Source organism: Pteropus medius, unplaced genomic scaffold (genome assembly GCF_902729225.1).
Source record: "Pteropus medius unplaced genomic scaffold, Ma_sr-lr_union100, whole genome shotgun sequence".
NCBI classification, from domain to species: Eukaryota; Metazoa; Chordata; class Mammalia; order Chiroptera; family Pteropodidae; genus Pteropus; species Pteropus medius.
The window spans coordinates 7,961,474-7,988,508 of NW_024355990.1; the positions used below are offsets into that span (position 1 = coordinate 7,961,474).

Below are 27,035 nucleotides of genomic sequence, written 5' to 3' on the forward strand. Positions count from 1 at the left end.
TCATTTGCTGAGCCTCAGAACGTTAAGTGTCTTGCCCATTACCATGCAGTTAAGGCAGAAACAGTAGATGGGGTTGCTTTCTCTGTAGTAACACCACTTCCAAATGAGCGCCAACATTTCATTTGACTTCATTTTAGCTATCATCCACAATTGGGGATAAAATCTACATAGCAAAGGAATGCATAATTACCATTACCCTTTGATTTTCATGAACAAGAGGTTTTTATTATTGTTTTGGCAAGGCGCATTTTGTTTACAGCTTCCTTAGTTCCCTTAAGGCTGCCCATACAAATATCTGCACAAGAAGTACAGCTATTGTGTTCTCTTGTGGCCCACATTCTACCACCCCCGCCCCCGCCCCCTGCTTCACCACCGTCCAGATTTCTATTGTTTCTGCCTATTGCAGTTTCCTTCTCATGGACATCATTAAAAGTGGAGGATAAATCTGATTAAAAATGGAAGGAAGCACCCTTGCATATACTAGACTCTCCTCCAGAAGCCCCAATATAATAATTGAAGGGAATAGAGGAGGGAAAAAAACCCCTATTTCACAAGAATAAAGAGAATGTATTAAGATAGTGATAAGTGACTTAGCAAGATCAAAAAAGCTGAATTCAAATTCAATACTGGGGAAAGCTGTGAAGGAACCTCACGTACATCGCGAGACCTGCTCCCAAATCTAGAATTAGCAGCAAAAGGAATTCTTGAGATGACGGTAAATGAAGGATTACTACGGAGAAACTGGTCAACAATTTCAACAAAAAGACAGAGAACTAGGTCCCTTTGTCATTCTGCAGAACTAGCACACTCTTGCATCAGCTTCTCAGTCGAATGTTGGAGGTCCGTGTACTAGAGTGAGTAAACCAAATGAACACTAGCCTGGGAGACATCAGTTAACAATGCGGGCTGCGTCTGAAAAATAGGCGTTGATTGTCAGCTTGTATTGTGAGTGTTTACATTCCCAGCTCTCCACCCCACCGACTCCCAGAGTGTTGGCAGTATGTACGTATTAAGTAGATGCTGCTACATAACGGAATGAAAAATAACAAAACAGAGTGTTAGCATTCCAATCAAGATATAGATTGGGATCAGTAAAGTTTTTCTGTAAAAGGTCAGGTAGTAAATATGATAAAGTATGTGAGTCATGTATCATGTGTTGCATATTTATTTTTATTTATGGTTTGCTTAATTTTACAATTCTTTAAAAATGTTTTTAAAAAAGAACATTCTTAGCTTGCTGGATGTACAAAAACATGCTGTAGCCCAGCTTTGGACTGTGGTTCACCAGCTTCTGGTATGGAGGATCAATACTGCAATCATATAAACTACAGACAAATTCTACTTGTAAGCTACTGGTCAGATAAACTACAGACAAATTCTACTTGTAAGCTACTGGTCAGATAAACTACATTTATACCTATAAATGCAGGGAAGTATGAAGGAACTCAATCCCACAGGAAGCTCACTTCCCAGGCGAGCAATGATCAAAAGTGGCTTCCTCCCCGGGGCCATTGTCCATGGCTGGATACATTGCTGGCAGAGAACACTGGGCCTGCCAAAGGCAGAAGGGCTCTGCTGAAGTAAAGAGAAATCAATAGGAATTTTAACAGCCCTGCAGACTGGCATGTCCTATTTGAATTCTAAAGTCTAAGCTACTTTCTCTCTGCTCACTGGATCCCAACCACAAGATTTCTCCAAGAGTGCAATGGAGGGGGTTGGAGGAGGTGGAGGGTAATGCCGGAGTTTGGCTAGAAAATCAAAGAAAAATCTCCAATGTACAATATAATAAAACCATGAGAAAAAGAGAAAGTGAAGAGAAGCTGCCTTACATTGACTAAGATGTTACGACCAGTTAGCAGGACTTTGAAGTAACAGTATAAGTAAGTTAAAGAAAAGGGGAAAGATATGTACCAAATATAGGGAAAGATGGATGGAGAATTTCAATAGAGGGAAGAAGTCTTTCAAAAAAGTATCAGACGGAAACTCTGAAACTGAAAACTACAATCCTTAAATTAAGTTTATAGGATAAACTTAACAACAGAGTAGATACCATACAAGAAAGGATAAGTGAACTTAATAATGTGACAAAATGAGGAAATCTGAAAAAAAAAAGTAGTAACAAAGCTGAATGATTTAGAAGTAGCGATTTTTGCGACGCTGAATTCTTGTGAAAAACTGTCCATTTGATCCATTATGGTAATCAGCTTTATAACAAAGTTTCTCATTTGACTGTGAACCCCTCTGTGGAACGCTCCTCTCCCTATTTCCATACTAAATGAAGAGACGTATTTGGATTATTTCGTATGCAGGTTGACCTCATTCGTCTAAAACATACGCATTACTTAGGTAAACTCGTGTTCTTTGGGTAGAATTAAGCAGACAATTGCTTTTGTCTTTTTTTCACAGCCTACGACAAGTCTAAATCTGGCCTCAATCTTGACACGGTGTTTTTGGTCAAGTCTCTTTCCAAGCTATCAGTCACTGCATGGGTTGTTTTAAGACACTTAAATGTTTTCCATCCTTTAAAATCTACACCCGGACCGCCAAGGAGAAACCACGTAAGGCAGCCCAATGAGAGCCACGAAAGAGGAGAGGAAGAGAGACAGCTATCTCACCTTGAACTCCACAGACAATTCAAGGGAGCAGTTGCTGGAGTTACCTCTTGTTTTATCCCAGTGGCTCTTCTGGTGCAGGAGACACTGGTTTGGTCTCCTCCAGCAGCGAGTAAACATCTGGAGTTGATCTGTTTCCGTTTAGGAAAGAATTGTTGTCAGCGGTTCACAACCACCTATAAAAGTTTTATGGCAGATGAGCTATACCTCTCGAGCCTGACTAAAGATCCTAATAGCAACCTGAAAATGGGCCGTTTCTCCCTAATGAGAGCTTGTTGACTGTTAGATGCCCTGGCCTGGCTTTTGCTATGGTTTATGTGAATTCTTATGAGAAATCAAAGGCCGGAGGTCATTCTCTGCTTGTGGTTTATGAAAGAGCTGCTGGGTTTGCTGGAGATAAACGCAATAGCTATGTGCCTCTACTCACTGTTCTTTCTGTTCTCGTCAGACCCCACCCTTGGTGTGACGACATAGATATCATCTACCAAAGATGCCCACACCTGCTCCCCTCTATCTGGGCAGTCCTGAGCTACAATCTTATCTTCACACGCCACCAGCCTGACCCTGTGGGGCAAGGACTAGCGACAGTGCCGGGCACTGGCAAAGCCAGCAGCCCCTCTCCAGCTGATAACAGGGAGATGCATGAATTGGCCTTTTCAACCAACCTCATGGTGTCCAGCCAGAGCTTATCTTCAGTTTTAAGGAAGGAAAAGCCGAACTTGGCTAAAAGCTTTTCTTTATTCTCCCTTCCCTTGATATCCTATAAGTCACCAGGGGAGCTGAATATTGCAAAATCCTGTCGTGAAACAGCAGGCTGATAAACTGAAAAATAAAAACAGATGTTAAGCATAGGAGTTTTCTGGACATTTGTTTCTTGCTTTGGACTGGTTCAAGTGCTGGGGCTCTTTAACCCTATTCCTACTCAGAAAAATCTAATATTTCCTCTGCTTCTGACTCTCGCAGTCCTTGGATAATTCACATCTTTAGATAATCACCTCTCCCACATTGAAGTCAAAATAAAGTGATGGGAAAATGCAAAATAAAAATAATATGTGACATTTATTGCATGTGTATGTGCCAGACACTCTGCAGGCAATATTTCATTTAAACAGAGAGAGGCAGAGATCTTGCATTCTAGAACCAGACAGCCTGGAGTCAAATCCTGGCTCTAGCTCTTACTAGTGGAGGGGCTTAGAGCAAGGGACTCAGTGCCTGTTTGTCTCAGTTGTCTCACGTGCGCAGGGAAAATAATAATCAGAGTACTCCCGTCTTTAAGAGTTAACATTTATGAATTGCTTGGAACAGCGTCTGGAGCGTTGTAAAACCTCAGTAGGTATAGACTATTAGTTGTTATATAACACAATGAAATAGGTAGTCTTATTAATCCATATATTTCACATGGGGAGCTAAATCTCAGTGACATTAACTCGCACATGAAATATTATGCGGAACTGGCACTGACTCCCTTGTCTGTTGGATTCCAAAGGCCAAGTGCTGCACCAGGATGCCACACAGTAGATCCTTCAAGGCAAAGACTCAATGAAGACCCGCCAACCAACTCGGCAACACCACAGCCATTTCTATATATGTGTGGGCAAACTTTGTAATTCAGGCCCTGCTCTCTGATGCTTCATATTCACAGGTGTGGACGAAATTTCTGTAGATTTCCCTCACCTTTCCACTTGCTCCATGAAGACATAACTGCTTTTATCAGTCAATGATTTGAGGGATGGAAACGACATCAGCTTTGCAAACGGACTGGTCTCTAAGTACCCTAAGAGTGAAAAAAGGTCATGACACGGATGGACTAACTGGAGAGAGTGGACACTGTGGCTTCATCCCGAGGAGTTATCAGAGAGGCGTTTACTGGCTGCAAGTTGCAGAAGCACTCACAATGGATGAAGTATAAAGTGCTTATTATCTCATATGACAAGAATTCCCAAGAGAGGATGTTTCCGGGGTTGCGTAATTCAGTAAAGGAACTTAATTCAATCACTTAAGGATTTCTGGCTTTTCACTTTACTACTCGTAGCATATTTCCTTTGATTCCCAGTCTCGTCTTCATACAATGGCTGTCACATCAGCCTGACTTTTAACTGGGCTTGCCACCTCCCTTCCAGCCAACTTAAACATGGGACCCATTTCTGACTACTGGTATGTGAAAGTGATGTTTGACATTCAGAAGGGGCCTCTACCTTCCTCCATCCTTCTTGGACCCATTAGGGATGGCAGAATGGAAATGCGGAAACAGACTAGATTCATCATCACAGCATCTATCATCTCAAAACTAAATGTCTTACTATTATGTAAAATAAAATGACATTTTCATCTCATTTAAGTAACTACTACTTTCTTTTCTACTTGCATCCATATATCTTAATGATGGGGACACCCTCCCCCCTCCCCTGTTAGTTTCCCAAATAACCCACATTTGACACTGCAACTGGAATGGTGGTCTTAGTAAAATCAGTCAATTTTACTGTCCAGTGGCTGCCATTGTTTTTATTGGACTGACTCATTATCTATCCCTGCCTACATCCCATGGATGTCATATTCCTCCATTCTATACTGACTGCATCCCAACAACCCTGACCTTCTTTCTGTTCTCCAGGGGGAAAAACAAATCAAAATAACATTAATAAAAGTCTCATCCTCACCCTAGGGCTTATGCTTCCTATTCTTTTTCTCTGTCCTCTCTTCCCAAAAAGCTATATACAGTCACCTTCTTCTCATTCAGAATGGACCTCGGCTACTATCTCCTAAATGAGGTCTTTCCTGACCATCTTTCTTAAAGGAACCCTCATCGCCACTCGTAACACTGTTTTATTGGCTCATGGCTCTTAACAGTATCTGAAATTTTCTTGTCTGGTAATTTGGTTATTTGTTTATTATATGCCCTCCACCATTAGAATGTAAGTTCCAGGGAAGCTAAGACCTCATATACCTAGACATATCAGTCTTGTAAAAGCACACTTCTGTGTAGTTTGTATTTTCTCCAGTTCTTAGCCTGATTTTCTGGACTATTCCATAAACATTCAGATTGCTTGAGCGTGCTTGTTAGCTGGAGTCTTATTACGTAAATGATTTTGTATTCCCCTGTACATATGATGAAGAGTACCAATAGGCCACACTTAAGCCACTCTAGAAATCAGAATCTAAGAAAATGTTAAATAAAATCATAAAGAAACTTAAAAGGATTAGGGAAAAGCAATTAATTGAGAGAATAAACATCCACAATGATGTCTAATTTGGTTGAAAATAACCAGGATCTACTGCATGACGCTGGGAAAAGATTACTGAAATTCTTGACTCCTGGCTTAATTTGCAGTCTGACCTAAGGGGACTGTTAAAATTCTCCTAAATCGGATGGACTCTTTCTAATAAATGCATTGAGAATCTTAAGAGACAACGATTTCAAGTCAAAGTTGGAGGACTTTTCTGTATGTTTTCAGTTATCTTTAAAAATTAAAACCAGCTCTGCCTGCAGGGCACGTGTTTCATCTGAGTATGGAACATTCCCAGCAAGTGCCTGCATGAAGGCAAAATAATAATTTGGAATAAATTATCAATGAAACAACAGCTTTTTTCTCTATCTGCATAATAACAATCCAGCAGTTGCACCGATTTTTCAAGATCAATTTTATTACTAACGTAAATTAAAAAATAACATATTCTTTAACTTTCTCTTTATTCATTCATTCGAAAACTGGTTTTTGACCTCATGCTGTGTTATTGGCAAGGCGGAGCAATATTTTAATATTTGGATGATAAATGGATAAAGGGATGTTCAATATAGAATGAAATGTTTTTCCTTGGAAATTTTACATACCTGCATTAAGTCACATAATTCTACAGATGTTCTCTGCCAGCTTTCTAATGTTTCAAGCCTGTTTTCACTCTATTATTTTTCTCTAAGCAGACTTAACCTTACAAACCAAATAATGACATCCTTCCTAGAAGAAAAAAAAGTTTCCTCAAATTACTTCGGCGGACTTCCGTTGATGTTTTATTTTCAATAAACCTCGAGGCAAATAGCCACTTTTGAACTTTGCACTTTGCCCTCTGAGTTTCACAACCTGGCGAAAGATCAATACCAGAGTCAAAAGTGTCAGCAAAAATGAAAATGATATGCACAAATTGTTATTTATACAAGTCCCTTGATTTTGTTTACCGAGTTTAATATAAACTTTGTCTTTTGATTAAAAGCAAATGTTCAAGTTCTCTGTAGGGACCTGCTGCTCTAGATGATTATATCTTAAAAAAAAAAAAAAAGCAAAGGGCAAAAATTAACTGAGAAAGGCAGATCCCTAACATGGATTTCTTTGGCATTAAATAGCAGAAGATAATGACTAGGCCACGTGGAAATGTGGGGCAGAAAAGGGAAGAGATTACAAAAGACATAAGGCTTTACTTACGAAGGTCTTCTGAAATACATATCATTCAAAACAATTGGTATACTATACCAAAATTAATCAAAATTATCATCATTTTGAATGAGTTATTCTACTTCTTGGAATCTACCAAAATGAAATCATCAAAGAAGCACACACAGATAATGTCTTTGGTGATCGAGACACTTTATTCCTTATAGAAATAACAATATTAAAAGTGAACATAATAATAATAGGAAAATATACAAATACATTAGCATATTCATTTATTTTAGAAGATAAATCCACTTAAACTATTTTATAGAATAATTAATTGAGAAAATTATGAATATATTCATGTATGTGAAAAAAGCAAGATACTAAAACTGTATCAATGCGATTCACTATTTGTAAAATCTATAAATTCCATGTATATTAATATATACAAATGAATTGGCCTGTTTCTCTGGTATTGGGTCTACAGATAATTTTTATTTTTTTTAGCATATTTTTTTTATTTTTCATCAAAGAATATATATTACTTTGATGATCAATCAGTAGTTCTTTAAAAGGATGCTATGCTATTTAAATTTATTTCTAGACACGCACGTACACAAACTATTGAATTTATCAAGACCCTGTATATTTTTTAGTGCCTAAAGAAATATATGGCAATAAGTTCCATACTCATTTGTTTCTTGTTCATTTTTGGTGTTTCCCACTAACAAGAGAATAAACCTTAACTACTCAGTCAAAAATATTAATAAACACCTACGCTACAGTCAATCTGGGCTCTAGACTTTGCTAGGATTTTAGGGGTTTATAATTCTTGTCCTCAAGGAGTTTACTATCTTGCTAGGAAAAAAAAAACAAAAACCACATTTACTATTTGAAGTATTTACAGAATAATTAATGGACAATTTGTGTGGTCCCTGACCAATTGTGTGGTCGGTTTGCTGACCTTATTCCTCTTTTCATATGAAGTTAAAACTTAAGAGAGTAGCCAGGGATCTTGTAGAATTAATTAACAAGAACGAATACAGTAAAGCCATAATTAAATTTATTACATCGTATTTCGTGCAGCTCAGATTAAATCCTTTAAAACATAGAAGCGAAATATGTGCATCTTCTATTTGATTTTAATTGTTAGGAAATAGAAATGGAAACATCCAGTTAATGTCATTTAATACATGTTTAGGTATCCCGGTGAAGAGAAAGTATTAAATCAGGTAAAGATTCAATCTCAGACTAGAGCCCATTCAGGCACAATGCACTGTCACATGTGTGGTAATGTATTTGGATCAAAGACACGATTGTTGTGGCCCAGTGCAGTGGAAAGAATGTCCTTTACAAGTGACTCTTCTGTACCATGCCCGCACGTCCTATGGTTATTTATCATCTTTATACAAGTTCTACCTTCAAAACAAAATAAAATTAAAAAAAAAAAAACTGAATAATGAAAAGAATGGAGACAAAATTAAAATGAATGGAAAAAAGGCTCAATATCTGTAAGTAATTAAATATCGCATTAGTTCCTTGGAATTTAGCAGGCGAGAGCTCATGTTTCACTCCATTAATTTGTTCTTGTTACTCTCCACTATAGGAAACAAAGAATGGAAACCAGTTTCCAGATTTCCATCTTAATAAACTCATAGCATCCTTACCAGTAAGATATTTTTTTCATTATCAACCTTTTGATCAAAGATTGCAATGTCTCTAGCAATGATGCCTAGAAGAAATATTTCAAAATAAAACCATAATAATATTTAGCTTGCACCTGGAATAGAAACAATTATAGGTTGACCAGCTGTATAGCTAGAGTATAGCAAAGAATGATTGCCTCATGACAGTTTCAGAATATGATGTCACACACATCGCTGCATTCAGGATTAAAAAGAAAATGATAGTACACACATTTAGTGACCTCTTATAAGTGGATGGGTGTCTTTATTTACTTAGTTGTCATTTTTTACTTTCAGTTCACACAAATATAGGGAAGTTTTACTTCCCCAATGTTATAATGACAAGAAAAGAAAGATTTAATGTTTCTATTTTTCTAAGTAAAAAGCAATAAATATAATTATAAACATGCACTGAAGGCAATAATGCTCACTTCACATGACCTTTAACTTACCTCTGCTTATACAGAAGTTACTTCCTGAACCAAACAATAAGTCAGTCGCAACACTGAATGTACAGCTGAAAATTCATTTCATTTATTTTGAATGAAATGGGCAATTGGATATTCCCAAGAGTGACGTTAATGGGTCACTTCAGCTTAAGGTAGCAGACTCTTCCAGAAGAAAGCTTTTCAGCTTCCTCTGTGAATGCCTCACTTCTATACATCAGAATCCAAATCCTTTCTTTCTAGAAACTGGTTTAAAAGACCTACTATAGTCTAAAGAGATTTCCATATTTTAGTTTATTCCACTTACCATTTGTTGAATGTCAGAATGAGCTTTAGAGTAAGAGAAAAAAAAATGGAGTGCTGGAAAGAAACCTTATACAAATAAGCAAAAAGAGAAGCCGTATAGTATATACTGCAGGGTACCGATGAGTACTTAATTTTTCAGTATCGCCTTGCCTCTTACTAGTAAAGAAAGTTGCTTATAAAATAAACCACACACACTGACGGAACTCACAATTGGAACATTTAAATGATTATTTGCTTCTCTTTCTACCAGCTTGTAAAACATTATTTTCTTATTCTTCCTTAAATGGCCTGTGCTAATTACATACTATGACCCTTGCCCTCCAAGTGCCTTCATTTATGGCAGCGCATTCCTCTCCAGGGCAACACGTTGGCCAGGTTTATAGGATGCTGCTACCAGGCCTTCCACTCCTGACTTCTGCTTTCCTAGGTCATAAGTCTAACTCCACGTACGACTCGGCAAAATTCATTTTTTTTTCCAATAGAGGTACGTCTCTCACCTGATCCCCAGGAATAAATGCAACTGATATTTCCCTTTAGAATATCAAAGCATATCAATTAAGAAACATGTTCACGATCTGTTTCTTTCCTAAAAGAGAAAGAGAAAAAAAATTATAACCTATGAACATAGAGTTGAATCATCAATGCGGACTGTGGCTAGGGGGGTTGATTATATGAATGACTCTTGAGTTAATTTCTTTAACAGTCTACAGGTTGGAAGTTTATAAACTGTCTCGAAACCTGCAATCTCAGTCTAGTGTGATTCTGAACTAGCAATGAGATTAGAAGATGAAAGTAAGATCTCATGGCGACCTAAACGTGTTCAAGTAAAATGTTTTTAAGATGATGATGTGCTACCCTTTAATTTACTTCAGATCTAATACGCATTTGTAACTCTTTCAGTTTTTGTGCATTTGGTTAGGGTTGAATTCAGCACTACTTGATTTAAAGTAAGTATCTGGATAGTAGGATCTATTAAGACAAATTGACCTAATCAATAGAGATTGTTATTAAAACAGAACAATACAATTGAAGCATTCAGGGACAAACTCAACATTTCTGTTCAAAAGGGCATATAATTTTAGCTATTTTTTCCTATCACTCGAAGTTCTGATAAATTGATCCCAACTATTTACTTATTTCATATTAAACTGTTTAAGGAAGTTGAATTATTTAGTAAATTACTTATGGCTCTTAATATATTTTCAATAGCTGTATATGTCTATAGCCTGAGTATAAATAAAAATTTAAGTCAATTTTGAAATGGAAAATGTTGGTTACTTTAAATGCAGCTGTGACTGAGAAAGAAATATATAACAAAAGAGCAGAGAATGTTTGGTATCTTGTTGTGTTCATACATACTAATATGTAAAACTATGTAAGATTGGTCATTTTAATAAAATCTCTATTTCAGCTAATTTACCTCTATTAAGAAAACTAGAATATTTGAAGTTAAACTGTTTTGTACGAGAAATAATACAATTTATACAAAAGTATTTTCATTTAATATGATGAAATCCAGATTTATGCAAATAAGGACTAAGTGATTATTTACAAAAAGATCACTGTGTATTTCATCAAATAGTAAATATTATATATACATATATTTACAACGATTTGATTTATAAGCACATTTTCCATGAAGGGCGTTAGTACGTGTTAAATGTCTCCCCCGTGGTATTTGAGTTTGTGTTAAATGCTTTTTCATAGATAAGATTTTCACATGTGATAATTTCTCTGTATAGGCAGAGGAATCTTTGCTTGTCATCTCCTTGAGTCTAATAAGGATGACAAGTGTTAAAATTCTAAGAGACTGTTCTTCTTCTGATGGCTTGGGGTCCTTCTCTCCACCCATGGGTCAGTAATGTGGACCCTCAGAAAAGAGACCATTTACTTGCCCTGTTGTCAGCGCATCTGGAAGCCTTGTCAAAACAATATAATTTTACTTTGTAACTTTTTGACATTGGTATTTATTGCACCTGTCTTTGGGCATGATTTATGGCCTGTCTGGTGAATATTTCTCCTCAAGTTGGAGTTTACAATATGAGATAAGTGAAGCATTGAAAGGTCTGTGTATGCTTCAAAACGGGGAATGGACATTTTGCACGCAACAGCTCACCTTCTCTCCTCTTCCCTCGACTCCATCATCGCCACCCAACGGTCACTGGGACCCGCCATTCACTCAGTTCTTCAGATAAAGAGAGAAGAGAAAGATTACGTAAGACTGCATTTTCCACAATCCCTTTTGCAGAGGAATTATGTGTCGATAAATTCTAACGAGTGGCAAGAATATCCAGCAGAGGGGAGGCACGCAATGGAAAACATGTGTTTGCTGTAAGGAGACCCCGGTGACCTTTTGTCTTCATAATGGCATCCTGGCTGGGACTCATCACTGTTTCTATCTATCACCAGAAAACACACTTCCCATTGGCGAAATTGCACATATTTGAAAAACAACCATTCTAATGAAATTGCTTAACTGGGCTGCAATCAAGAAAACTTTCTTTCCTTGACTTTCTCTTCTGGGTCTTGGTATTGGTTTACAATTGTTTAGTAAATCTATTTAATCTCATAAAGTACACACTCTAGATATGTTTTGTTCTGTGCTTTCCAAATAAAATGGTTTAAGCCTTTCAATTTCTGATTTCCAAAGTTCATGTGACTATGGTTTATTTGGGGAAAAATTCTATAATAACTAATGAAATCTAACATTCCCACCCCCAAAAAAGCTTAAATACATACATAGAATCTGCTTCATTGTCTGTTCCCTCAGACCTACAAATTCTTTTACTTCATTGAATCTAATGGAAATCTACATTATCTTAAAATGACATGAATTGTGATTTATGTCATTTTACAAGTATGAAATTTTTGCACTTAATAATTAAGGGGAGTCTAAAATTTAAAGTCTTTTATATGATATTTTAAAAGAAAACATACAATATATATGCCTAATTTTAAATTAGTAGTGCTTTTGTACACTTCTGAGATGCACCTAAAAACTCAGAGTTGCTTCCGGTGTCATACTGTGTCATTATATTATTTAATCGCAGTTATAATTGGCACCAGCTTTTGTAAGTTTCCCTTACTTTAGTCATATAGCAAATATACACTTTAACATATCTAGTCTATTAATGAAATGCACTTCAAAATTTCATTACAGAAGCCCTTAAATCACAAATAAGCTGTACTTCATTCACTCAAATAATTTGATTTGAAAATTGAAACCTGCGATGTTTTAAGTAGACGGTCAACACAATTTTCTCTACGCCGGTAATTCAGACAAAAACATTGCCTTAAAAAAAAGAGCATTAATTTTTGCTTTCTTTGCTAACTCCTTAAAGCTGCAACATTTTTGGTGTACAAGCAATAGTTTCTGCAGCAAAGAATCTTATATGTCTGTGCCCTTCAAGTTTTTTTTTACTACTCATGTCCTATCAATGCCCCAAGTATTGAACATTTTATCCCAGAACTGATCATCTAACCCTTTAATCATTTTTAATCATTTGTTGTACTTCTCTGAATTCTCTCAAACTTTTCTATGTCATTTCGTTGTTATTTTTCTTGTTGTGGGATGCAAAAAAAGAAAAAAGGTAAATCAGTTAGGGCTAAATGTAGATGGATGATTACCTCGTGGTTCCTACCTTCAACATTTACATATAAATCGATAACCTTATAGGTTATACATTGTTTATCTATCTCATGGACAGACACCTCTTTGACCTCTAGAATTTCTCTGGACCCTTAAGCAAAGGCTACTCCTTACCATCTTCTTTTGGTGCGACTGTGTTTTATTCCCATGAAAGCGTCTGCAACAGATTTCTTTTTAGAAGACCGGGGACTTTGTTTCTTGATGAATGCAAAAGAGACATGATGCATTTGTGAACTATAACACTCATATTGTTGCAATGGAGTGTATACTGGTCATTCTACTGTCAGCTCTTGCCATTTCTTGTTAGTCCACCTCCAGTTTAGGAAAAAAATAAGTCCCTTTCCACTCAGTCCTACAATTTCCTTCTTGAATCTACTCATCCTTAACAAATTGGAGTCTGCCAATGTGTTGCCAAGCCAGTGACATCAGCACTGGCAGGACATTAAATCGAGATTAGAAATGGCCCCATGACATCACCCTGTTGTTCCTATCGAACAGATGGTTTCTGTATATTGTGTAATTTTAGATCATTATTCATGGTTTGGGTCAGTATAATTCAGGAAGCCAAAAAACTGCCAAGAAAAATTGACCTGGAATCATTTCAAAGACTCAAAATTATTTTATTGATTAGTTGCCTGGGTTTTCCTTTTTTTTTTTTTTTACAAGGACATCATGAATCCTCAATACGTGATAATACCTGAGTCATTTTAGCATGCATGATGTTTAGAACTTCAAAACAAGAAAATCTTTGAAGGGTTAACCTTAAAGAAGTGTGATAATAAGATAACCATGGAACTTTGTTAGGGTCAGAAACTATTGACTGAGGCAAGTGGTTTGTTTGAACGAGGTGGTTATTTATTTTCACCTTATGCTTGTTGACTTCATATCCTCCCTGCAGCTCAGCTCAGAGACAGCAAAGAGGTATGTTTTAAACAAGCCAGACAGGAAGCTGTTTGGAAAGCCTTGTTCAGGCATTATACCAAGCAAGAAGATAAAGCACAGATTTGGCTGGCTGAGAACTTGAAGAATAAAGTCATGTCCAAAACAAAGCAAAGCCCAAATATATTCAGAGGAAGTTTTACAGGAGACCACAAACTCATATATTCTTTCTCTAAGAAACCGGAAGGAATTTTAGTAATGATGTGCTTCATTTAAAATAAGTATTAGCTGTGTTTGGAAGATAGCTCCCATTATATTATCACTGCCACGGGCAAATATTTTGTTCCTAAAAACATCGGGGCTATGCCCAAACCTCTCTCATTTGTGCCTCTGTTAACCATACATCCTGCCATCTGAATGCTGTTCCACAGTCTGATTATATTCTTATCTTACTTAAAATTATTAAGACTCGTGTTACCACCCTACTTAATTGAGTATAAATTTTACATTAAGAAAATAAGATCCCTATCTATTTCTGTGTGGGCTTCTTCCTCCCTCTTCCCATGATGCGTGCATGCCTTGAAAAATTATATACACTTCATAATGAAATAATGAAGTTTAACAAACATATGCTATGATGATTCGCTCCCAACATCACAAGCAGTGAAGCTTTATTAGAAAGTCATAGGTGATCGAACTCTCTCAATGTGGGTTTATTGCCTTTTTTTCAATACTTTTTAAAGTCTAACTGGGTGTATGAGGGAGAACTCTCACACTGCCCAAGAACAAATCCTACTAAGACTGATGCTTCATGGTTAATGTATTGTTATGTTTCATGGTCTATCATGATTTGCATAGTTACATTCTTACCCTTACTCTCTGTGATTAGCATATTATTAACAAGGAGAGTAGCGTTAAAATGAAGAGGAGGGGCTAAAGAAGAGCGAGTAGATACATTTCTGATATCCACTTTGAAATTATGCAACTCCGAGATTGTATCTTCTACACTAGATTTTGAGATAAGCCTTAATCATCTTTACATCCTCAGTGCTTAGTACACTGCTTGGCCAATATTAGCAACCTAGTAAAAGCTGGTGAAAAGAATGTCGAATTGGAATTTAAGTGGGAAGGCTCAGGCAGGGGTCTATCTGGGCTATGGCACATTACCTGTATGACACCTGGCAAGTCACTTATCCTGTCTAAACCTCGGGCTTCTCATCTGCAGTTTAGGTTGTGATGGATCACATTCACTGCACGTCTATGCGTGTCAGAGGTGATCCTTGATAGTATATGTGCATTTACTCATCTGATGTCTCTGTAAGTCCTAAGCTGTAAGTGTAATTTTTTAACCTACATTTATGTATGAGGAAACCGAGGCTCAGATAAGTGACTTCCCAAGCTCAAGAGCTGAGGTGCAAACTTGAGTAGTATGCCTCCAAGGATGGTACTTGTGACCATATGCCTCACTGCTTCATTGCAGGGTTTCAATGCAATGTACATGGAAATCATTTGACACCTAATGCCCTCAAACATATGAGCCATTATTTTTGTCCAATTCCATGATCTAACCCATTCTAACTCTCTATGTGAAATCTGGTGGTAATTGATATGATAGGAGCAACGATACAGGAAATGAACTATTTGATGGAGCCCATCACTGATGCTGTTTATCGTCTTCCAATTTTTCTCGAAACTGAAATTATGGGTAAATCACATGATTTTCTTAAAGACCGTGAATACTCATGTTTCTATTTACTTTATATCTAATGAACTTGTATAATATTATACCCATTTTGCAGAGGGCTGTAATAAGATGACAATGAACTAGAGAGTGAAAAACAAATTCTATGCAATTATAGCTTAATCACCACACTGCAAAGCCTTGAGTCATTCTATCTCGTTATGTTTTAAATATCATTTCCAGATCCTGTGTGATAGAAATTCTGGTGGTTATAGGAATGTCTGAAAGTAAGAATATAGTTTCCTGTGGGAATGATGAAAATATATCTCATAAACTTATGTAAAGGAAGCTTCAATCATAGATAACAATAGGTTCAGAAATGTTCCATTTTTATTGCAAAATGATGCATCACCCTGCATAACGACAACGTACCCCAGTCATAATATACTTTTGTCAAATAAACTATTTAATCATTTCGGTAGTTCATCACCTAGGCACCTGTTGTCCCCCTCCCCACCCCCACCCAGTGATTTAAGTAACAATAGCATTACATCGAATTGACTTATGTTCCAGAATGAAGTAAGTCTTTTTAAAAAGCACATTTTCAAAGTAGTGGTGTGATTGTGCAGGGGGAGTGTAGGAATTCTAACAGCTTCTTTTGGTACTTCTTTTGGTTCTCTTTATCCAAAGGCTGACCTAGCCCTGAGGGGAAGTGATCATTTGCTTAAGATTTTTTTTTTTCTTTTTTCAGTTATGGCAGAAAGGACACAATCTGAGTTTGAATCATTTCTCTGCTCTGTCTCTCTCCACACCACAGCTATTACAGTTTTTGTTAGAAATTATACCAAGAAATGTGTTTCCTGGGAAGTTCCGTTTGTCTGGAACGTCGAGGTTTTATGTATTTGTATATGCCCTTCCTATACCTTTAAGACACTGTTTTCGGGATCGGATTTAAGAGGATACAGGAATATTATTCCTTGGAGTGATTCCATGTGGACTGGGGCCTCGCTGTGTGTATCTGCTCTACAGCTATTTAACTCGTGCGACTTGCTAAATGCCATTTTCTAATTTCCTCATTTTCCACTCAAGTGATATGTCCTTTTCAGTCTTCAAAATGTCATGAGTACCGCATAGAAGCTGGCTCTTCTCCTTCGTTTCTGCAGAAATCAAATCATATAGACCGCGGTAGTATCCTTGGAAATACAATACATGTCCCTTATTCCTGTAACCCAGCTATTTCATTGCCAATTATATATCCCTGGAAAAAAAAAAAGAGGACATGTGGCCACCGAAACATATGTACAAGAATGCTTATAGCAGCGTTCCTCATACTAGTTGCGTATTGAAAGCAACCCAAGTTATCATCAAAAGTAAGATGGATAAACACACGCACACACACACACACAAACCCATATCTCTTAGTTGGTAACTTGTTTTGACAAAGAGTTGAGGAAAGAAGAGAAATACATCAAAGGGGATTGTCTAAAAACACCATCTTCGGCATTCCTTGTGAGGAGGAGTGCTCTGACATTTAAAATGCTGTGTATTGGAGAGAAGATGGCTGTGTTCACATGTCATTTTCACCCTGAGTACTAACTCGTAGATCCTGCTTGCTGTTAAACTTCACATTTCAAGGCTTAAAAAAGAAAAGGCCAAATGGAGACGTGTTTCATGTCACATCTCCCATAGATCCCCGAACAAATAAATATAAACTGTAATACTTTCCTTCAAGGAATCAAAGAAAGCCCCTTACATTTGAAAAAGCCTTAACAGTTGCTTGTCCAGAATTGAATCACCCATTTGAATGGTCAAAGTAGATAAATATTTCATTACCGGAAAAATCCTCTCAAAGATATCTGACATTTTATCCTATTATCCAATTCATGCTAAAATTATAAAGAGATCTTGGAGGGGGGAAGAAGAAAAACAAAAACACCACCCAAACACACCTCTCCTTCTTCATCACGACCCACTGCAGCCAAAACATGTCAGCAGCGAGGAAAAAGTAGCAGCCTCTAGGAGCTTTGATACAATCAAGGCCAGTGAGATGTGCCAGACCCTTTCCTTTCTCCCAGATGGTGGAGTTTGCTGCTTTCACATTTGGCTTTTAATGGACAAGCAAGCAAGCCTGCCAGTAAAACAGTGGAGCAAGCTAAGAAAACAAACAAACAAAAGCAATCACGCCCTAGACATGGAGGCCAATGACAGGTATGATTGATCAGGTGTCCAGCTGGAAGCTGTCACCACCCAGTTGAGAGAAACAGGCAGAGCTTGGCATGTTTCACGGGCCAGAGATTATCACGGGGTATTGGGTAGGTAGCATGCCTCAGCAAACAAAGGAATGGGAAGGATGGAGTTTGCTTTGCCTGAACCACATGCCTAACAGAGATGCTTACCGCATGACTCTCTTTGAATAAGAGATGCTTGAAACTAAACATATTATATTTCCTCTTGGAAACTCTTGCTAGAGAAAATTATACTGCACACCACTGTATTCTTCTTTTGTCTGTATGTCTGCGTTCTAAGAAAGACGGAATACTTCTTCCTTTCCATAATCTGTGTAAATTTTGACATATGATAACTTTAGCAGCAATGCAATCCATTGGGAGGTGCACTTCACCAAATTTAGACTTAAGTTCTATATGGGGCATAATTTCCTTGTTGTTTAAATGAGGAAAATATAAACCCTGTCAACTCTCTAAAATTGTCTTTAGAATCAACAGAAATAATAACGTATGGTCTTTAGAATCAACAAACAATACAACATTTCTTTGATTTTAATATTCCATAGATTATAATAAAGCTCATAGAAAGCTTTTGAGTAAAGAACACCTTTTGCACATTAAGTATATTGATTTTAAGAATAATCCCATTATTTGAGAAATATTGAAAGGTGAATGAAAGGTACACATTTTAATCAAGGAAATAAGATATATACGAAAATATTTTATAAACCACAAAGTACTGGGAACATGCAAGGTATTGCTAACAATTATGTCATAATGCAAACATGTTAATAATATGGGATTATTAATATCCTGTTTGTTTAAAAGCTTTGAATAACACAGTCTTCATGTACACAAATGGAACTTCACTTATGCTAAAGATGAAAATAATGGAGAAGAAATTCCTGAAAATTTTTATTCCACCTGAATATAAGAAAACAATTTAGTAAATACATCCTGAAAACTTTAACCTAATTCTGTTTCACTCTAACACACATACATTTAGTAAAAAAATTATGGAACTCATACTATCATATTTGTTCCTTGTTTCTGGTAAGCACGCAATTTATATTTATAAACAGAATTTGTTTTCAAATATTCCATATCAAAAGAAGATAATCAAATAATTCTGTACAATTGACTGACATGTTGATTTTTGAAAAAATTGTATAGTTTTTTCTTTGTCACTCTAGATTTAAAAAAATTATTTCCCCCAAATTTTCATGAACCAAGATTCACACAAATGATGTAAATTCTTTAACAAAATTTAAAGGGAGTTATCAAAGTTTTGTATTATTAGCCATTTTACCAGAAATAAAAAATAAATGAAATTTATACTGGACAACTGTTCATTTTAACTGCTACTTCATAGCTTTAAATATAAAATAAGTTTCTTATCAGTAGCTTGAGAATGAGCAAAACCCTTCTGTAATACTGAACACACCCTACCAAGGAGCCTCAGAGGAGGAGGACACGCTAGATAAGTATTTCTTTAACTGTCTCTGTTGGGGCATGCAGTATCCTGAAAAATGCTTTTTTTTAATCTTAAATTTTGTCTCTGTCTTTTATGGTATATAAGGAAATTATTGAAACTGAACTATAAAGAAACATGTCTAAGATCTTTTCTGTGTGGCCAAATTCTGGTCTCTTCCCAAAATATTTTGGTAAATATTGGTAAATGGAAGGCCTTGGATGTATAATACAGTTATTTCCATAGGTCAGTGGTTTCTGAACTTGGCTTCTCCCCAGAATCACCTGCGACAGATGAAACATGGCCAGAGTTTCTGGTCTACCCTAGGAAACTCTGAAGCAATAGGTGTGGGAGGGGTCCCAGGAAAATGTGTTTTTAAAGTTTCTCAGGTGATTCTAATTAGAGTTGGAGACTGCTGCCATACAATTCAAATGAAACTTCTAGACTCATTAATAATGTAACAATATGGAAAAATATTATTTTCTTAGCAGGAAAATTTTTTTTTCCTCTTTTATGTTGGAGGAATATTTGATAAAACACTTGGCAGGGATAGGGGAAATGCTCTAGGGAAACGTTTGAGGAACAAAAGATGGTGTTTGGCTATATTCCAAGCATTAGTCTTGCTGAATGGGGTATGTAAACTAAGGGTATGAGATGAATTATTGTGGACCAAAGAGGAGAGCTTTTTTAAAGGCTTTATATGAGGAGAAAATAAGGGTAAAGTCTAAACCTCTAACGGCATATGTAGATAACAAAAGTCAGTTACTTAGTAGGGTCTAAAGATCTAGTTTGGATGTCATCATCAGTACATACATGAATGTCAACTCTTCTCTCAAAACCATAGACCTCAAAAGAATCAAATCTAATGACTAGCAAAACTCCATCATCCTCAGATTCCGTGACCATTTACCATGCACAAGAGAGAATAAAACAGAATAATTTGTTGGAACAATCAAATTATTTGTCAACGGAAAGTTGAATCTCAACTTTCCAATAGGTACCAAAACAGTGATGCATCTTTGCAAATACCAGAAGACAATCCACAAAGAACGATTTCATACTGAATTGTCTTCTGGAAGCTAGAGTTAATGGTAGGTTAACAATGACTATTTAAATATCAAAGAATATAACAACCAACCCCCTTCTTACACTGCTAATTTCTTTCTCTCCTCAACCCCATCAGTGAATAGTACTTCATTTTTAACTATTCAGTTATATTTGGAAATAAGTTTCATATATAATTTCTAAACTTTCAATTCATAAACTAACTAGATTTTAAGCTCTAGAAACTATAAACCACTACGTTGAAAATATAATCCTTACAGAGTGAAGAATAATAAAGATTTTCACACTTTTACTGACCATTAACTAGTGCTAAGAGGTTCTTTTAGGGAAAAGAGGTTCTTTTACTGAACTTGATCATGCCTGTGACTCTTGTCTTTCACACACTTTATATTACTGAAAATATGATGACGGCATTATGCACTGCATGAGGGAACAAAATCCTTGTTTTTAAGACAAGGCATGGAGCAAAATATTGTCAAAATAATGTTTTCCAGGGTGTATTTATTTTTATTTTTAATGGAACAAAATTATTCCCAGCTGTGCAATGTTCTCACTATGCCCATTACTTTTTAATGAATCTTACAATAAGATGATTAATTCTACACACTCGGAGACTTTTGGCTGAATGTTGTTGATTAAGCAATTACATTAATCCACTTCTGCTTGTTTTGTTGGTAGCCCAGTGATGAAGGTAATTTTTCCCCCTTGGAATAATCTCTCTAGAATTATTAGGCACGTGTGAAAGGAGTTTTATACACAGTTCCGAGGACTACACTTGCTATTATTAAGCAATTTTAAGCCACAAACTATAATCGATCTGTTTTATTCCAACTGATAAAGTTCATTACATCACTTGGTTTCACGTCTCAGCTTAGACCCTGACATCATGCACTGGCATTAAAATATTGTCATAACATTTTGTTATGGAATAAATTCAATAAAAACACAGTAGAAAATTATCAACTATTTGACTTAGATAGCAGGGCATTTAGTATTTGTTTTCAAAAATAATGAAAAGTTTGTAAGAAATAATAGAACTAAAGGTTCCAGAGTATATAGTACAAAATTCTAGAAGGAGCATAGTTTAGGGCAGGGAGGTCAGTTTGGGTGTTGATTGGGGGCCTGCGTGGGTTTACAGAATAATCAAAACATTCTGATATGGTATCATGATAAGATGAGCAACAAGAAAGGTCTCTACCTTAAGTGGAGAGTCACTGAAACACTGGGTGATGAGAAATCATTTAATAATGGAAATAAATGGCCTCAACATTTCTTGGGAGGCCCAGATGATAGTACCTACAAAGACAGAGAATTACAGAATAATAGATGTAAGACAAGTGATTGGAAAATTTGATGTTTATTTTACCCATTGTCTTTCTCTTCTTAAGCAGAAGACCAAAGATGCAAGTAGTTTTTTATTCCTTCACATACCTCGCTGTATTCAGCTGAATTATATGAAGGAGCCAATACGCAGTCATTTTTGACAACCTAAAATGGCAATTTATATGGTTTAAAATAATAAGTATACGAAATAAGTCTAGTACACAGACTTACGCCTTCTTACTTGGCTTTTCCGTTGTTGTTGTTGTTGCTTTTGTTGTTTATTGCAGGATAGACTGTATTCCTAGATTTTCCTTTCTCTCTTTTGACAACAGAGAATTCTGTCTTCCCCTTGAGAAGGTCCAGGTCTTCTGTGGTAGAGAAAAAGAACGGACGTGGGAGAAGATAAAAACAGAACGCACTTCAAATGTAGAGGTTAGAAGTTTTATTTCATAAGGTGTAAAAGAAAAATGAAATCACAGCTGTATTGTGGAAGGGAAATAGGTTATTGAAGCAAAAATGAATGATGCTGGATATAGTTTTGCTGAAGATTGTATACCCATTTCATTACCTTAAAAAATAGCGATGGGATTTGAAGTATAATAGTTTGAAAGAACACACTTATTAAAATTGAAAGGAATTAAACTGTATATTCATGGCATCATTGTTCATTATATAATTTAAAATAATGTAAAATTAAATTTTGTATTCTATATTATATACGTATATCACTGTATGAATTATACATTCAAAATACATGTAACAGCACATGACTTAAAACTCAAAAGCATGTATGGTCCTAATTATGGGTGATTTAAGGAATTGTCATGTGAAATTTATACATTTTGAAATTACTTTTGATTGCTTGGACTGTGTTCTTTTAACCGTGATACTGCTTTGGGACCAGGCTCCACAGGGCTAATGTGACTTTACAACTTTCTATTTCCCTTACAGGAAAATATTGAACTTGGTCATTACATTCCTCACATAATATTTTCTTAATTTGTTCTATAACCATGAAGCCTTTAAAATTATCTTTAATCCTGATCCTACCAGGGAATTTCTTATGTAGCCATAGTGATTTCTTTAAATGTTACTCATGTCTTTTCTTTATTCTTCAATATGGTATTTAATATTATATTTATTTATATGTTTATTTATTTATTTGTTTGAACTTATAAAACTATAATGCTATGCTTGTAAGCATAATGCCATACTTGTACCTGAAGGAAAAGGAAGCTAATTTTAACCTGAAACTTAGTATACTAAACAACAGTTATAAAACTGGACTCAAGCCACAAGCCTTCCAGACCTTTGGCTGATTGTGTGAATAATAGACACCAGATATATTGGAAGTTATTATTTTTTTTTTATAACACACAATGTGCACAAGCCAAACCCAAAGCAAAACATTCAAAACATCAAATCTACACCATGTCGCCTCATTCTCCAGATCTTTTTTGGGCGTATCCATGTGTGAGGTAATGGCGTGTGTGTGTGTGTGTGTGTGTGTGTGTGTGTGGCATAAAAATACAATATATATTACACTTCCTAAAGGCTTTTATATTTTACGTCAAGTTTGTTTTGCACTTGCAATTTTAATACTGACTTCTTAAAGTGAACACTTATGTTATCTAATTCTAGAACAATAAAAATATTAATATAGTCTACAGCCATGCCACCCTGAACGCGTCTGATCCCGTCTGATCTCAGAAGCTAAACAGGGTTGGGCCTGGTTAGTACTTGGATGGGAGACCACCTAGGAAGACCAGGTGCTGTAGTTATGGAGATATTGTAGAAGTTAATTGTCACCGAAGCCAGCTGATATCAAATGACCCACGTTTGGCTGTTTAAGTCCCCTTGTAGAGCAGATACTCTGTCTCAGGTGTTAACATGAAATATAAAATATTTAAACTTCGTGCTCTCTCTCATCGATCTTACCATATGCCTCTTCAGATTTCCTTGTCCTCAACTCTATTAGTTTCCTGGGGCTGCAGTAACAAATTGCCACAAGTTGGGTGGCTTAAAACAACAGAAATTCTTTCTCTCACAGCTCCAGAGGCCCAAAGTCTAAAATTAAGGTATTGAAAGAGTTGGTTCTTTTGGAAGGCTGTGAGGAAGAATCTGGTTTGTGTCTCTCTATTGACTTCTGGTCATTGCCATCAATCCTTGGCATTCCCTGGCTCGTAAGTGTATTGTCCCAATATCTGCCTCTGTGGTCACGTGGCATTCTTTCCTCTGAGCCTCTGCGTGATCATATAGGCTATTCTCTCTCTTTCTCTCTCTGTATCTCTGCATGTTTTCTCCTCTTCTTGTGAGGACAGTTAGTCACCAGAGAAGGACCCACCCTAATTCAGTATGACCTCATCTTAATTAATTACACCTGCAAAGACCATATTTGCAAATAAAGTCACATTCTGAGGAGGGTCTGGGTGGACATGAATTTTGAGAGAATCCAGTATACTAATTATTCACTATTTCTCTTTCCGGATCCATGATTAGCCAGCCTAACCATTCACCTCTGGCTGAGCGTTAGGTAACTTCTTTTTTCTCACAAGTTGAATGACAAGGTTCATTGCCTGAAGTTCTACCATTGGATTTCCTCTCAACACTGTCTTTCAGGCCATTCTTCATAGACCTGCAATGCAGCAGCCAACTGTTTTTGTCTTTCATAACTGAGCTGACATATTTGTGACCTAAGTTCAACCTTCGTTCATCTGATCCAATGAACTTTCCAATTCTTGCACATCTGCTCCAATCAAGATGATGTCATACAGTGAATCAATATAATATTCTGAAGCGAGTCCAGAGAATTCAGTTCTCTTCAAACTATGTTATAAAACAGGGCAAGAGAATTGACATACCTGTGAAGCTAGACTGGACTCATCCCATGTGAATTTGAGCTGTTTCTGAGTTTTCTGTCTCATGGGGATGAAAGAGAACACATTTACCAGATCAAAGGCTGCATTTCATGTACCTGAGTCCATTTTAATCTGCTGAAGCATAGATACTATAAATGGAATAGCACTTAAAACAGGAGTTGTTATTTGGCTGAGTAACGGTATGTCATTGTCATCTTAACATTTGATTTTTTTGGAGCTTTTTAGGTACTTAAGGGTAGTGCTAATCTCTTTCATCTTCCTCCCCGAGATGCAAAATTGTTTTGGAATTCCTATCTCAGCTAAGCTTCCCACTTGGCCTCCCTCACAATAATAAATTTTACTATCCATGCCAAAAATAAATCCCACAATGTAGATAATTTGTCGAATATCAAATATGTCTATTTGATTATACCTTTGCGAGCTGTGACATAGGTACTGGGTGGGTCCATGCATATTTTGAATTCACTGTGAGGTGGACCTCTATAAGAACTTTATAATTATGTGACCCCAAAATACTTCATCTCCATGGGGGACCATGATGTAGCTTCAGGTTAGTGGGTATCAATGTCTTCTTGGACTTTTTGTCCAAAAATCCTTGAAATGTTTGATAATACATTTGACGTTGTGTTGTAGTGTCCCTCGTGGGAACCCTGACTCTTCTTCCGTCAGTGGTTTTCAGATATGAAAAGTGACAGGTCCAAAAACTGGGCGAGGAATCCTGATATTTCAATACTGTGACTGACTTCAGTTTCCTGATCATCTCTCCGTCATTCACTTTTCATTGCAAAGTTTGAGCTGCACCTTTTTCTGGCTGCCCATCTATTATATCCCTATGGAGATAGTGGTACCCATCTGCACAACCATTTGTAAAACAGAGCCACATGGGTGTCACTCTTACTTTGTACTCACAATAACTATTGCACCCACCTTGCCTCTGATGATTGAAAATACTCCCCACTTCTATTATTTTGACATCCAACCAGTCCCATTGCCATCACCAACCAAATTCTTTAATAATATCTTCTCCTTTAACAATATCAGAGGACAGCCACCTCCTTACAGAGGACAGCCACCATTAAGTTTCTTAAATAATGTTAGTGTTCCTGTGTCCATGAAAAACTCACTGTGTTTCCTTTACTCTCACACTACAATTCATTTCTGACAACAGATGTACAGATTATCCACACATCAAGCAATTCTCCAACACCGCTGAGTATGCTACCATCCAATTCAATTCTGCCACTATCCACCTGGAGTTAGTGTCAGACCTTGCAAGGTAACAGCTCAGTCCTACAAGACTGCCCCCACTTCAGATTACTGTCAGAGTTGGCACCATTTGTACCTGCTATTAATTTTATTTTCTCCACATTTATATGCTTGTGTACAAAGGACTTTTAAGCAATGTGTTACCTTAGTAAATCAATATTGGTTGATGACTTGCTTGCCCACTCTAGTTTCATTGTTACCAACCCAGACTTTAAAATAAAACATTCAACTCCATAACGATCATTTTATTTAATTTACTGAAGGTAATATTTTGGCTTTTTGTCTGTATTTTTAGGAAGGAAAGGTGAATTCCTAGGAGAATTAGGAAGAGAATACTATTCCCTTCCTGAACACAATTCAAAGAGCTTGCTAAGTCATTACAGTAATATTAGAACCTGTGAAAACCCCACTGGACGTCAGAAGGTGTTGAAGGGATAGGAAAGGGGTAATGGACTTGAAAGGGTTCTTCCCATCTGGTGATTCCCCCAATGGCCAACCTAAAAGAGGACCAAGAAGAGAGGAGGATCAAGTAATATTATGAGAGTCGTATTTTCTACCTATGTTCAGGAAACCATTGAGACAAAAGGCACCGGGCAGCAGCTCCATGGCTAGGAAACTTTGAAAAGCATGCTCCTTCCTCTGCTGTTTCTTTGCAATGTTAGTGCCCATCAGCTCTCAATTTGTTTTTCTAAGGAAATAATTACAGATACAGATTTTTTAAACATGAAAGATTGACCTGTTGCTTTCTAAACATATTGTAAAACTCTCCTCTGATGAAACTATTTGTGGTTATGAAGTTCAAGGCCACTTTAAAACAGACTACTCTTTCCAATGCCAGTGTTGAGTTCTTTAAAGAAAACACGAGTTCCATATTTTAAGTTGTTTATATTTGATTAGTTTTTCCCCCTCTTGCTGTTAACTGCTGCTTTTAACACAGTAAATGCTAAGAATATTGAAAAACAACATAATTGCGTCACAAGTTTATTGATTAGGATCTCTTATTGTTTCTGTGATTTATCAGATCTTTGCAAACATATCAATTTCTTGAATAGTAACTATTATATAATACAATTATATAGGAAAGTATCCCTCTTCAACAGTCACCAGATTTAAGATAAAACCTTTTTAAGGTTTGGTGGACGTTGAGAATATTAAACTTATATATGCAATACCAATTCATG

At 36.5% G+C, this 27,035-nt stretch overlaps 1 non-coding gene across 1 annotated transcript; it reads left to right on the forward strand.

Moving 5' to 3' along the window:
- The first annotated feature begins 23,371 nt into the window (after positions 1 to 23,371).
- Positions 23,372 to 23,490, forward strand: LOC120600489 (5S ribosomal RNA). The gene has a single exon (XR_005652205.1). It is a non-coding gene; the product is annotated as a 5S ribosomal RNA (ribosomal RNA).
- Positions 23,491 to 27,035: the final 3,545 nt, after the last annotated feature.